Below are 13,116 nucleotides of genomic sequence, written 5' to 3' on the forward strand. Positions count from 1 at the left end.
GATCTGCTATACAGCATAGTACCAACAGCCAACATACTGTGCTGCATACTTAAAATCTGCTGAGAGTATAAATCTTATGTTAAGTGTTCTTATCACAATAATCAGGAGAATAATAATAATAAAGGGGGCAGGAGAAAAGTTTCATAGGTCATGGAATTACTTTCAGCTGCACAACTGTGGGAAATTAGTTCCCCAACCAGGGATCAAACCCGCACCCCTGCATTGGAAGCTCAGAGTCTTAATCACTGGACCACCAGGGAAGTCGTGAGGTGATGGATATGTTTATGGCCTCGATGGTGGTAACAGTTTCACATATGTATGTGAATGCTCAGTTGCTCAGTCCTGTCCAACTTGCTGCGACCTCATGGATTATAGCCACCAGACTCCTCTGTCCATGGAATTTTCCAGGCAAGAATAACGGAGTGGGTTGCCATTTTCTTCTCCATCACGTATGTGTGTGCTGTGCTTAGTTGCTCAGTCATATCTGACTCTTTGCAACCCCATGGACTGTAGCCTGCCAGACTTCTTTGTCCATGCGATTCTCCAGGCAATAATACTGGAGTGGGTTGCCATGCCCTCCTCCAGGGGATCTTCCCAACCCAGGGGTCAAACCCAGGTCTCTTGCATTGCAGGTAGATTCTGAGCCATCTGAGCCACTAAGGAAGCCCATCACATATGTATACTTACCCTCAAACTCATCAAGTTGTACACATTAAATATGTACAGGTTTTTTTTAATATCACACCTCAATAAAATGTTTTTTCTATTTATTTTTAACCAAAAGATAATTGCTTTACAATATTATGTTGGTGTCTGCCATACATCAACAAGAATCAGCCATAGGTATACGTATGTCCCCTCCCTCTTGAAACTCTCTCTCCCACCTCTCACCCCATCCCAGCCCGCTAGGTGGTCACAGAGCCCTGGCTTGAGTTCCCTGAGTCACACAACAAATTCCCACTGGCTATCTGTTTTCCATATGATAGTGTATATGTTTCTATGCTACTCTTTCCACTCGTCCCACCCTCTCCTTCCTGCCTACTACCACTGTGTCTACAGTCTATTCTCTACGTCTGCGTCTCCACTGCTGCCCTGCAAATAGGCTCATCAGTACCATCTTTCTAGATTCCATATATATATGGAATATATATGTGTTAATATGGAATATATATGTTAATATACGATATTTGTTTTTCTCTTTCTGACTTACTTCATCCTGTATAATAGGCTCTAGGTTCATCTACCTTATTAGCACTGGCTCATATGCATTCCTTTTTATGACTGAGTAATATTCCATCATATATGTGTACCACAACTTCTTATCTGTTCATCTGTTGATGGACATCTAGGTTGCTTCTGTGCCCTATCTATTTTAAATAGTGCTGCAATGAACATTGGGGTACATGTGTCTTTTTCAATTATGGTTTTCTCAGAGTATATGCCTGCCCAGTAGTTGGATTGTTGGGTCATATGGTCGTTTTATTCCTAGTTTTTTTAAGGAATTGCCATCATCAAAAAATCTACAAACAATAAATGCTGGAGAGGATGTGGAGAAAAGGGAACCCTCTTGCACTGATGGTGGGAAAGTAAATTGATACAGCCACTATGGAAGACAGTATGGAGATTCCTTAAAATGGATTTTAAAAACTGATTGCCATGGCATGATAGCTAAGAGGCACAGGGTTTCTTTGGGGGGTGATGAAAATGTTCTCAAAGTGATTACACTGATGGTTGCAAAACTCTATAAATGTAATAAAAGTCATTGAATTGTACACTTTTAAAACACTTATTTTATTCAAGTATAGTTGATTTACAATGTCTTAATTTGAGCGACTGAACTGAGCTGAACTGAATTTCTGCTGTACAGCAAAGTAACTCAGTTATACATATATCTAAATTCTTTTTCATATTATTTTCCATTATGGTTTATCACAGGATATTACATATACATTGTTTATCCACCCTGTATATAAAATTGTACACTTTAAACGGGTGACTCATACAGTATGTGGATTATGTGTGAGGAAGAAGTGCTCAGGGCTTCCCAGATGGCTCAGTGGTAAAGAACCTGCCTGCAATGCAGGAGACACCAGAGACATGGGTTCGATCCCTGGAGGAGGGCATGGCACCCACTCCAGTATTCTTGCCTGGAAAATCCCATGGACAGAGGAGCCTGGTGGGCTACGGTCCAGGGTGCTCAGTAAATGAGACAGAGTGCCATTATAGGCTGATGGAAACCGTGTATCCTGGCTCCCATAGCGTGCGCCACAAAAATCACTTCCTGCACAGAAAGGTTACTTAAATTCACCAACTTACAAATACCTAGTCAGAAATCCTGAATAGGCTATGTATGCTTATTTCACAAAGAATGGCAAACTATGAATAAAAAGTACACTCTTGTTTGACACACTGAAAACAGAAAACGACATCTAAAGAATCTTCAGCATCATTGAGCTTCGATTTCTGTAGGACACTAGAGGTCCCTGTCGGCACTGAATTTCTAGCCCTTACGATGCAGAATTCAGAGTGACAGTTTTCTGCTTCAGCCCCACTAGATGTCTCTTCAATAAACTTCAAAGACAGTCAGTGTCCAGACATCAATCTGGTGTTCAGGAATCATTGCACAAAAAGGACACTGTTTTAAAATAACCAGACAATTTGCCTGAGTATGCATATATCTGTAAGCCATCTTTCGCTGTCACTCACACAATCAGGATGAAGAAGTCTTTGTTTTCCAGAACCACTGTCTGCTATTAAGAAGATATAGGGGGAGGCAAAGGTGACAATGATGCTATTTTAATTCATCAGGAACAAGGGAGGATACTTGGAAGACAGAGGATGTTCTAAGACAATAAGTATCAGGTTGTTCCATCAGAATTAAATGACCAAATCAATGGAGACAATAAAGAAATGTAGTTACCTTAACAAGATAAAGCAGCTCACAGAACAGAGCAAGGTTTGGCTCTGTGTTGTTGGAATTGATGCATCAAAAGAAAAGCAGTGTTTCTTCTGGCAGCTGGAGAGAGGGAGAGAGGCATGCAGAGAGAGATGTCCTGGCCCTGGTTCAGTGGCAGATAAATCCCAGTGGGTGGACTGGACTATCTCACTGAGGAAACCTAAGTGTGAATAGCCGAAGATCCCATCCTCCCCAGCAAGGCTTGTGAATGTCATTGGTGTTCCCATGTCCTTCTGCCAACAGGGAGAGAGGACGCTGCTCAAGCCACACCAGAGAGAGTTCTAGTCCCTGTAACAGATCCATTTCTCATTCTGAATTTTACAGCTCACATCCTGGCATGTTCTTCAATTTCTTCTGGATTTAGTATTGTGGGTTAACCTCCCCCAACTCATGACTTTGGGCATTGACAAGACTGAGGTTCCCACCCTCACAATCTATCTGTAAGACAAGCGATCTGTAAGACTTTTCCATAGGTTGTGAATTAAGTCCTGGAAACACCTCCTGGAAATGCACGGCTTCCATACATTGGTTTCCAATTTACATAGTCCTGAATCTTATTTGCCTGTCAAAGTTTAGTGTTTTTCAGTGTAAATAAACCTCATGCATTGTTGAGAGTGGGACTGTGTTGACTGCGGAGCTTTCCCAGGGAAGAATGCTAAAGGATTATGTAATGTTTGCATTCTATGGGACTTTTTGCTTATTAACAGAGGATAATAACTAATCACTCTCAGCTAACACCAGTAGTTGAATAGCAACCATCCACCTGACCATAGTAATTGCTTAGCAAACATTGTGTGAGCCAGATGCTGTTGCAGACCAAGGATGCAGTGGTGAATTGGAACAAAACTCCTGCCCTCAGGGAGCTGTTTGCTATGGTGACATACATATAACTATTAATAAGCACACAACCAAAGTGCAGAATGGGTCCCACAATAATGAGTATAGTGGGGAAAACAATGCAAGGAAGGAGCCTGAGACTCAGAGGGGATGGGAGTGGTCAGGGCAAGTTGCACTGAGAAGGTGACAATTGGGTTAGACCTTCAAGGAGGCAAGGGAACCAGCCACATGGTTACCTGGGAGATGACTATTCCAGTAAAGGAAACAGCAAGTACTAAAGCCCCAGTGTGAACATGTGTCTGGAGAGTTCTGTGTGGCCAGAGTGGAATAGGTGAGAGGGGAAAGAGAGAGCAGTGTCACTGATGTGAGGGGCTGGACATTTGATCAATTTCACACTTAGGAAATGTAAGCAACCCTCAATTAGGGATATGCAAGTGAACAGGGAACTCTGCTCATTGTTATATGGCAGCCTAGGCGGGAGGGGTGGAGACGGAAATGGCAACCCACTCCAGTGTTCTTGCCTGGAGAATCCCAGGGAAGGGGAAGCCTGGTGGGCTGCCGTCGATGGGGTCGCCCAGAGTCGGACATGACGCAAGTGACTTAGCAGCAGCAGCAGCAGCAGACGGGAGGGGAGTTTGGGGGAGAATGGATACATGTATATGTATAGCTGAGTCCCCTTGCTGTCTACCTGAAACTATCACAACATTGTTAACCAGCTACACGCCAACACAAAATAAAAAGTTTTAAATAATAAAATTTTTTAAATGAATATGCTAATGATTTCCCTCATTTCACAAGCACCCACCTCACCCCCAACTCATGTTAAGAAACTGTGTTGTGACTACCTGTTAGTGGAACACTTGAGACGATAGCCTCTCCCTGAGGGAATGGCTGTGTGCAGCTGTGTGTCATGCCTCTGGTTACGCCCCTCTCAGCTCCTGTTTCTTACCCCTGGTGTGGCTCTTTCCACGTTGCCATATAATTGCTTCTCCACTTGTCTGTCTTCCTCCCAATTATGAATGACTTTAGGGCAAGAAATTCACTCATTTTTGCCAGCCCAAGATAAGCATAAAGCGTCAAATAGGAACTCAATAACTGCTTTCTCACTGCAATTGAATTCAACGGTTATTTTATATTTGGGTAATAGCCACTCACTTCTTCAGGAGCCCTCAGTATATCAAAAAATGTTTTAAATATTTTTTTAATCCATAACTACTCTTAGGAGTAAAAGTATAAATAGCACAATAAATCACTTCCACTAGTTCAATACACATGATTTTAAAGTGTTAATAATATGTAATGAGGATACCAGACTTTGGATCAATGGATTGACTGAAATGTTGAATATTGAAATAGAAACACAGAAGCTAATCTGATTATATTTTAGAATAGCTGATTACATTCCCAGACATTAGCTGATTCCCTAGATTACCTCCACACACCAGCACAATCAACAAAAATCATTGCCTGCCAACTTGCCGGGGGTGAAAAGACTAAGGACCTAAGCCTCACTGGAGTCAGATAGACCTGGTTCCACTCACAGCTCTCTTGTTTATTAGCGAGGTAACCTTGGGCAATTTACTTCATCTCTCTGGTCCTCAATTTCCTCATCTATTAAAAAGGAGTCACGATAGTATCATCCTCATAGGGTTCTTAAGTATAATAAGTGATATAGTTACTGGAAAGCATCTAACATGATTCCTAACAAAACATTCCACTTGATGTTTTTTATTGTAATAGACAGAATAAGCCAGCATTTACATATTTTATCATAATCTCCAACTTTCATGTGGATTTCTTAATTTTCACCATTGCAACTCTTTTTAAAAGCTCTGGATTATGAAGCATTGCAGGCTAAAATCTACAGTAACAGATACTTAAGCATGTCTGTAATGCTTTATCTGCAGTTCCAAACTATGGAAAGTCTTTAAATACTCGACAGTTTTTGCATGACTTCTTTGGATGTCAAACTTGAGCTGTGTTAGGCCGGACAGAAACCTCGCTGATAACTAACTATAGATTTGGTAGCCCAGATTCCTATTTAGCAGAAAAGTTCAGAGTCTGGTTTTCTTCCTCAAAACACAAGAAGAAAGAATGCCTTTCTCAAGTGAGGCAGTTTCTTTTAGTCAAAATATAGAGGGTTGACACTGGCTGTCATTTTCCTAGGGAACCTGGAATATTAGTTGGCTCTCACCAGCTACAAAAATCACTCTTAGTTTTCTGGGCATGAACCTTAACACAAACCAACATCACACCAGGTCATTAAAAATGCAATAGTTTGTCCTATGTTTAAGTTTCCAAGTTCGCCAGGTCACCTGGAATTTATAAGCAGCATTTATCCATTTGTCTGAATGGATGATGGATTACCTCATGCACATAATAATTAAGTGGTTATGTTTCATGGCAAATGGAGTTGTTCTGCAAGGGGAGCTAGGGAAACCAGCGGAGAAGGCAATGCAACTCACTCCAGTGCTCTTGCCTGGAGACTCCCACAGACGGAGGAGCCTGATGCGCTGCAGTCCATGGGGTCGCTGAGGGTCGGACACGGCTGAGCGACTTCACTTTCACTTTCCACTTTCATGCACTGGAGAAGGAAATGGCAACCACTCCAGTGTTCTTGCCTGGAGAATCCCAGGGACAGGGGAGCCTGGTGGGCTGCCGACTATGGGGTCGCACAGAGTCGGACACAACTGAAGCAACTTAGCAGCAGCAGCAGCAGCAGGGAAACAGGGGAACTAGGGAGCTGTGACTAGGGAAGTGGCACTGTGGGAGGCCTAAAATTTCAGGGACATGGTAATTGGTATAGATGAGGCAGGGAGATGTGAGGGTGTGACAGAGTGTGTGAGTGACCACAACCTAAGCTGGCACCGCGCTTATTAGATATTTTACTGAAAATGCCTTCAAGAATGGCACTCACCCAGGAAGCCACAATCCTGCACCCCCTCATAGCCTATGATTTCCTATTGTCTTAGGCCTGAGCTACTTTGATTATGTTAAACACCTGGTCCATTGAATCTGGCCAGAACTTTGGTAGGGGGTAAGGAGTGTAATGAACACCAAAGAATTTATGCCTTTGAACTGTGGTGTTGGAGAAGACTCCTGAAATTCCACTGGACTGCAAGGAGATCAAACCTGTCAATCTTAAGGGAAATCAATCCTGAATACTCATTGGAAGGACTGATACTGAAGCTGAAGCTCCAGTATTTTGGTCATCTGATGTGAACAACCAACTCACTGAAAAGGTCCCTGATGCTGGGAAGACTCAGGGCAGAAGGAGAAGAGGGTGTCAGAGGATGAGGTGGCTGGATGACATCACCGACTCAGTGGACATGAACTTGGGCAGACTTTGGGAGATGGTGAGGGACAGTGAGGCCTGGCGTGCTGCAGGCCATGGGGTCGCAAGGGGTCGGACACGACTGGATCACTGAACAACGACAACACCTGGTCCAGTGGATCTGGCCAGAACTTCAGTAGGGGGTGAGGGGTATAATGTGTGCCATAAAGGGAACCACTGGGACAATTAAAAAGATCTGAACAATAGCTGGAGGTTAAATAACAGCTATTATAACAAAGTTAATTTGCTATTTTGATCATTATACTGTAATTATGAAAAGGATAGCCTTAGTTTTAAGAAATGCACATATGAGGATAAAGCAGGGAAGAGAAAAGTCCAAATCTACAAAATTAGAAGTCCTAGAAGTAAAGCCAAGAGAGGGGCAATTGTAGGAAATTGGTTGAGGGATTCTCAAGCACTTTTAAAGTTGAGAGCAGATGAACTATCCGTCGATGTATCTCATGACCTGAGTGGGAAGGAAGCCCAAAAGGGAGGGAATATACGTGTATGTATGACTGATTCATTTTGCTGTACAGTGGAAACTAACATAACATTGTAAAGCAACTATCCTCCAATAAAAATTCATTTTAAAAAATTAAGTGAGCAGAAGTCATTCATTCAAAGTCAGTTAGAACTAGAAGTATCTTGTAACAATAAAACTTCGACTTCTTTCACATTCCTCTTCATTAGCTGATAAGGAAAATATTCAATATTAAACAAGTATTATTATAATATTTGATAATACTATTGTAAGCATTTTATTTAATAGTATGCTTTTTCACAAACCATATCAGGGGTGATTAAAAATTATGGCATTTTGTTTCTCAACTATAGGAAATAGCTTAATTTAACTTAATTTTAGTTTTCCAATAATCTTATTATATTAAAAATGACAAGAAACTAAAACTGAATAAAGGTAAGTGAATTACTACTAATCAATCCAAAAAAATCCTGCATTCTGTTCACCATGGCTCTGGCTCCCTGGGAGCCTGTTGGAAATGCAGACTCTCTGGCCCCACATTGACTGACTGCTTTCAGAGCTGATCGTGTTTACTGCAATCCCCAGGTGATTCCTTTGTACCTTTAGGACTGACAGGCCCTGATCTTGCTCACCTGCTTATAGATGTCAGTGTTACAGTTGCATGAAACTTGCTTACTGAATAAAGTAAAACCTCTTCTTTTCTGTTGTTATTGGTGGCCTTCAAAGGCCAGGAAGGAGGGAGGAAGGGGAGCGAGAAGGGCAGCCTCCACTGACATAGCTATCATTTATAACTACTGCTATTCTGTACTCAGCTCAGATAGAAAATTTACTGCTATTACACAAGTGTCACTTAATTCCATCAGGGTGGCTCTTGATGTTCTCCCAGCCAGACTGATTGCCTGGGTGGGACACATGGCCCCAGACAGACACACTGGATGGTGCACCCAGACTGATACTTAGAGTTGCCTTAGCAGTTTTTGCCACAGAGCTGGAAATGCAAGTTTATCTGGTACAGGGGGAACTGTTCTGATTCCCAAGACTAACTTAGCACTTAGGTAAAAGCACCTTATGAAACAGAACGAGATTGTCCTGTGATAGGAAGAAACAAAATAAAAAACCTCTCATATATTTCTTGCCTCAAAATGTGTGAAGCAAAACTGAATTCAGGTGCTGAGGATAGAGTTCCTCTGGTCACCATGAAGCATCCTTTTCCAAAAAATATTCCAAAAAACACCAGCCTAGTAGTTGCTCCAGGCAAAAAGGACCCCGTAACTAAATAAGTGGTGGAAACCCTATATCTTCCACTTCCTCTCCTGGAAGCTGAAGGTGTGCATTAACATAGTAAATGCTCCAAGAAGTCCTGCAATGTAGGAAAAGTTTCTGTCTAGCAGGATTTTCCCAAATAGATTCTTTTATAGGGTATCTTTTTCATCCAGTTCATGTTAATACTTTCTAGAATTAATGTTTTAAGGAAAAAAACTGGAGAAACACTCTAATGGATATTTTATACACAAAGGAAGATCTCAATTAGTTCCATAAATAGAACGTTTAAAGGAGAAAGAATGGCAATTGTGAAGCACATCAAAAATATTGATGTGGCCTCTGAAGGACTTGGAAAATGGACCTCCATTCCCTGCCAGGACACTGCCATAGAGATGAAGAGAGTCCTTGGGTCCTGAGCACAAAAGAAGTAATATTCTTTGTCTGCAGTAGAGTTGAAGATGGGAATAACTAATAACTGATCTTTCCCATTCCTTCAACCCCATATCCACTCCACCACCAAATCCTGCTATTCTTTCTCAATATTCCACCTCTGAGATGTCCACCGCCCCACCCTAGCTAAGTTACCTGAATTATTCCAATAATCTATTAATGGGTCTCCTGACTTCCACCTGATGTACAGACCACACTGCAGTGCACTGTTGAGAATCTTCTGAGAGCTGCCCCAGGAAGACAATAGGAAGCTGACATAGGTGTGGCCTGGCATTTCCCAGCTAACTCATCCTGATGGGTCTCCCACTCACTCTCACACTCAAGATTCTGGTGTCATCCGTATTCCCTCTACCTGGAATTCTGCCCATCTCAGTTTTGCCTATTCATCCTTCGATCACTTTGCAAAAAATTATTTCCTCCAGGAAAACTTGATTGATTTGACAGTGTAGGTCAGGGCTATTCAAAGGGCAGTCCACAGTCTAGTGCCAGCCCACAAATTGTACACAAAGAGATAAGTGCAGAAATGGAGAAATCAGATTTCAAAAACTTCAGTATTTTGATATTATCATGGCATCTAAGCACACGATGATTAAATTAATCTTTTTGAACCTGGTTAGTCACACACAGGAACCAAAGCCAGCATCAGTTCATGACAGATTGGAGGGGAAAACTGGTCATCTATCACATTGAATTCTAGAATCACTGCTCTAGGTCGCATGCCATATTACATACTGTTGCAGGCCCAGGCACCTTCCTTTCAAGCATTTATCACAACTGGTCATTTTACATATATGTTTGTGATTTTTTTTCTCCTACAGACAGACGTCTAGATTCATGAGTGCAGGCACAGGCTTGCTGCTTGAGATTGCATCCTCTGAGCCTAGCACACTACCTGGCATATAAATGGTACTCAGGAAATGTGCCTAATTAGTTAGGGGAAAGAGTGAGCCTTGTTGATTTTAACTGTGTCCCCTCGACACCACTCTTAGTACTTACCGAGTCACCTATGGTTTATACATGAGGATGGGGGAATGGCAAGAGAAGGTCCTGAGAGGGAGATAAGAGAATAATTATTCTATTCCATGAACTCAACCAAACCCTCTCAGATTGTGTTTCAATGGCATAATAGAGGTAAAATAAAAAGTAGAGTCATTTTAAAGAGTACAAAGGAATGCTTTGTCTTTGGTAACTTTTCTCTAAACATTCTGCTGTCACACATCGAGGGTATTGTGTTTGATATTTATATTTGACTCTCATTAAGTAACATCAGAAAATATTACTGCCCTCCCAGGACCAGAGCTGGGTACATGCCAGCTTTCTGCAGGATCGTATTTCCGCACACAGCCCTCCCTTCATACCCTTGTTCCCAGCTATTCTGATAAAAGGAGAGAAAGAGAGCTTGTGTGCTGGTGTGACTCTGACAGCTTGACTTCCGGCAGCCGCTGGACCTCAGAGAATAATTTCCTCCCTAGTGGGTTATCAGAATCAAATACCTCTGATGAATCAGAATTTCAAAGGGTGCAGATATCCAGTTTAATTTAAGAGGATTATTCTAAAACTGCTCTGAGGAGGACATTTGGACTTTTGACCCCCTGATTCAAACAGGCATCAGAGGCAGCTGTGAACTTTTCCCAGGAAAGAGAAGAAATTTTAGTCCAGTGAAAAGAGCACTGGACAGCATCAGTCTTAGCCCCAGCACTGGAAATGGTACCTCATCTCCCTGGACATTTACTCTCCTCGTATGTTAAAAAAGAAGGTTTGATCCAATGACCTCTTCCACCTCTTCTAGCTCTGAAATTCTCCAACTCCAACCTCTAAGTTCTCTTCTAGCTTTAAAATTGGTGAATGGAATGATTCAAATTCCTCTAGGCTACAAGCTTCAAGCATGTTAAGGAGCTCTCTATCTGTTCCCTAGCCTCGATTTCATACTGAATGAGGTGGTACTGAAAAGTTATATTTAGATAAAAAAACTTGCCGTGTGCTACTCATTGTTTAAAATTTCCTCTGAAAAGCCTACAATACAGCTTCATGCCCTGTATTGTGAAAACAAATTTGGTTACAAAATCCTGGGGCTCAGAGTCTAACTCTAGTTCTACAAAGGGAAAGTGTATATACTAAGATTCTTCCCCAAAACAGCATGCCTGGAAAAAAGGCCGTAGGATCAAATAATTTCTGAAGTAAGCTGCACTGGATACCCTCTTCCTGATGTACCACCTTGCAGAAGTGTACATGCTAGAACTTGACAAGTCCTGCACTAAAGAAAACCTACTGAACTTCACCATCCTGGCCTTTCTTAACGTTTAACCACTTGAAGGATTCTATTTTTCCTCTGAAATATTTGTTCACATTTAGTAAACTAGGGCTCCACTGGACATATTTGGGAAATGCTGCTCTAAGCATCCTGGGCTTGGGTAGATGCAGGAAGTTCCTGAAAAAGGCAAATTCTCCAGTCCTACCCCAGACATACTGAGTCAGTATCTCTAGAAGTAGAATGCAGAAATGTTAGTTTTCACAGGCACTCAAGGCAGTGGTGTACTGGAGCTGGTGAGTACCAACTTCCAAGAACAGAATGTTAAAATTCCAGAAATCTGAGAAATTTCTGAGCCAATGAACTTCGCTTTAGTAGACTGAAATTTGCCTTGGTGGAAGTATTTACACCATGAAAATCAGTAAATGAACAATTCAGGAGTTTTTGTTTTCCCCAGATTGCTGGCTATTTAAATTTATCTGCAAATCATGGCCTCCAGGCAATCCTTATATACAGTACAGTTTGAGACCCAATGATAAAGCAAGGAATTATATTATGTGTCAAAACTATGCCAAAATTTCAATCATTTTAGCCATGGTTTTAGATATTCTAAGAAAATAGCATGCAGGAGAAAGTCTTGCATTTTCTTAAAATAAGAAAAAATTATCAAGAAATAAAAATAATCAGGTAAACAGAATCTCATTAGGAAGAGGAAAATTTTGCTTTTATAGACTTTGTGAATGCAGACGTGTGAAGGCCTTGCTGACAGATACAGCTTTTGATGGGCATTCTTTAGTAATCTGAAAAAAAATCTAGAGATATAAAAATGTTCTCAGACTATATTGGCTGTCATTTTTTCTTCTTAATTTTCTAAACTCCTCTTCACCACTACATTTCAGACTGAAAGGAAGCACATCTCATATGTGCTAAGATTCTCCTTGGACTCTTATGTCCCTGGGGTGTCTTTAGAAGGGGTGATATGGTACATTCTTTCTTTCTTAAAGGGACTTCTCTGACAGATCCAATTATAGTTCTGATTTCATGTCTGATAGCAAACACAGAGTCCAGGGTGATCTTTTCTTTATTTCTCTGGTTCAAGCAAAGTGCAAAATCCGATGATTGAACAGAAAGAAGACTGTGAGACTGAAAAGTTTGAGTTTCGACTTAACATTTGCCTTACTATCCCCTCTAAAGGTAGACAACCTCAAGGTGTCTGCTGGATTAAATAGAGTTTTGCCCGAATGGCTTATCTGGCATAAACACACTGCACTGGGTGTCATATCCGAGGTCACTACAACCTGACCCACAACCAAGAAGGATTTAATTGTTACAAATCCTACAGTTCATTCTGACAGCCAAACACAACGACACTGCCTATCTCTCCTGTAAAATACCAAGTGGTATATGCTTATGTATATTAAAAAGCAGAGACATTACTTTGCCAACCAAGGTCCGTCTAGTCAAGGCAATGGTTTTTCCCGTGGTCATGTATGGATGTGAGAGTTGGACTGTGAAGAAGGCTGATCGCCGAAGAATCGATGCTTTTG

This window comes from Moschus berezovskii, chromosome 6 (genome assembly GCF_049115385.1).
Source record: "Moschus berezovskii isolate FMDL1 chromosome 6, NW_MosBer_1.0, whole genome shotgun sequence".
Taxonomy (NCBI): Eukaryota; Metazoa; Chordata; class Mammalia; order Artiodactyla; family Moschidae; genus Moschus; species Moschus berezovskii.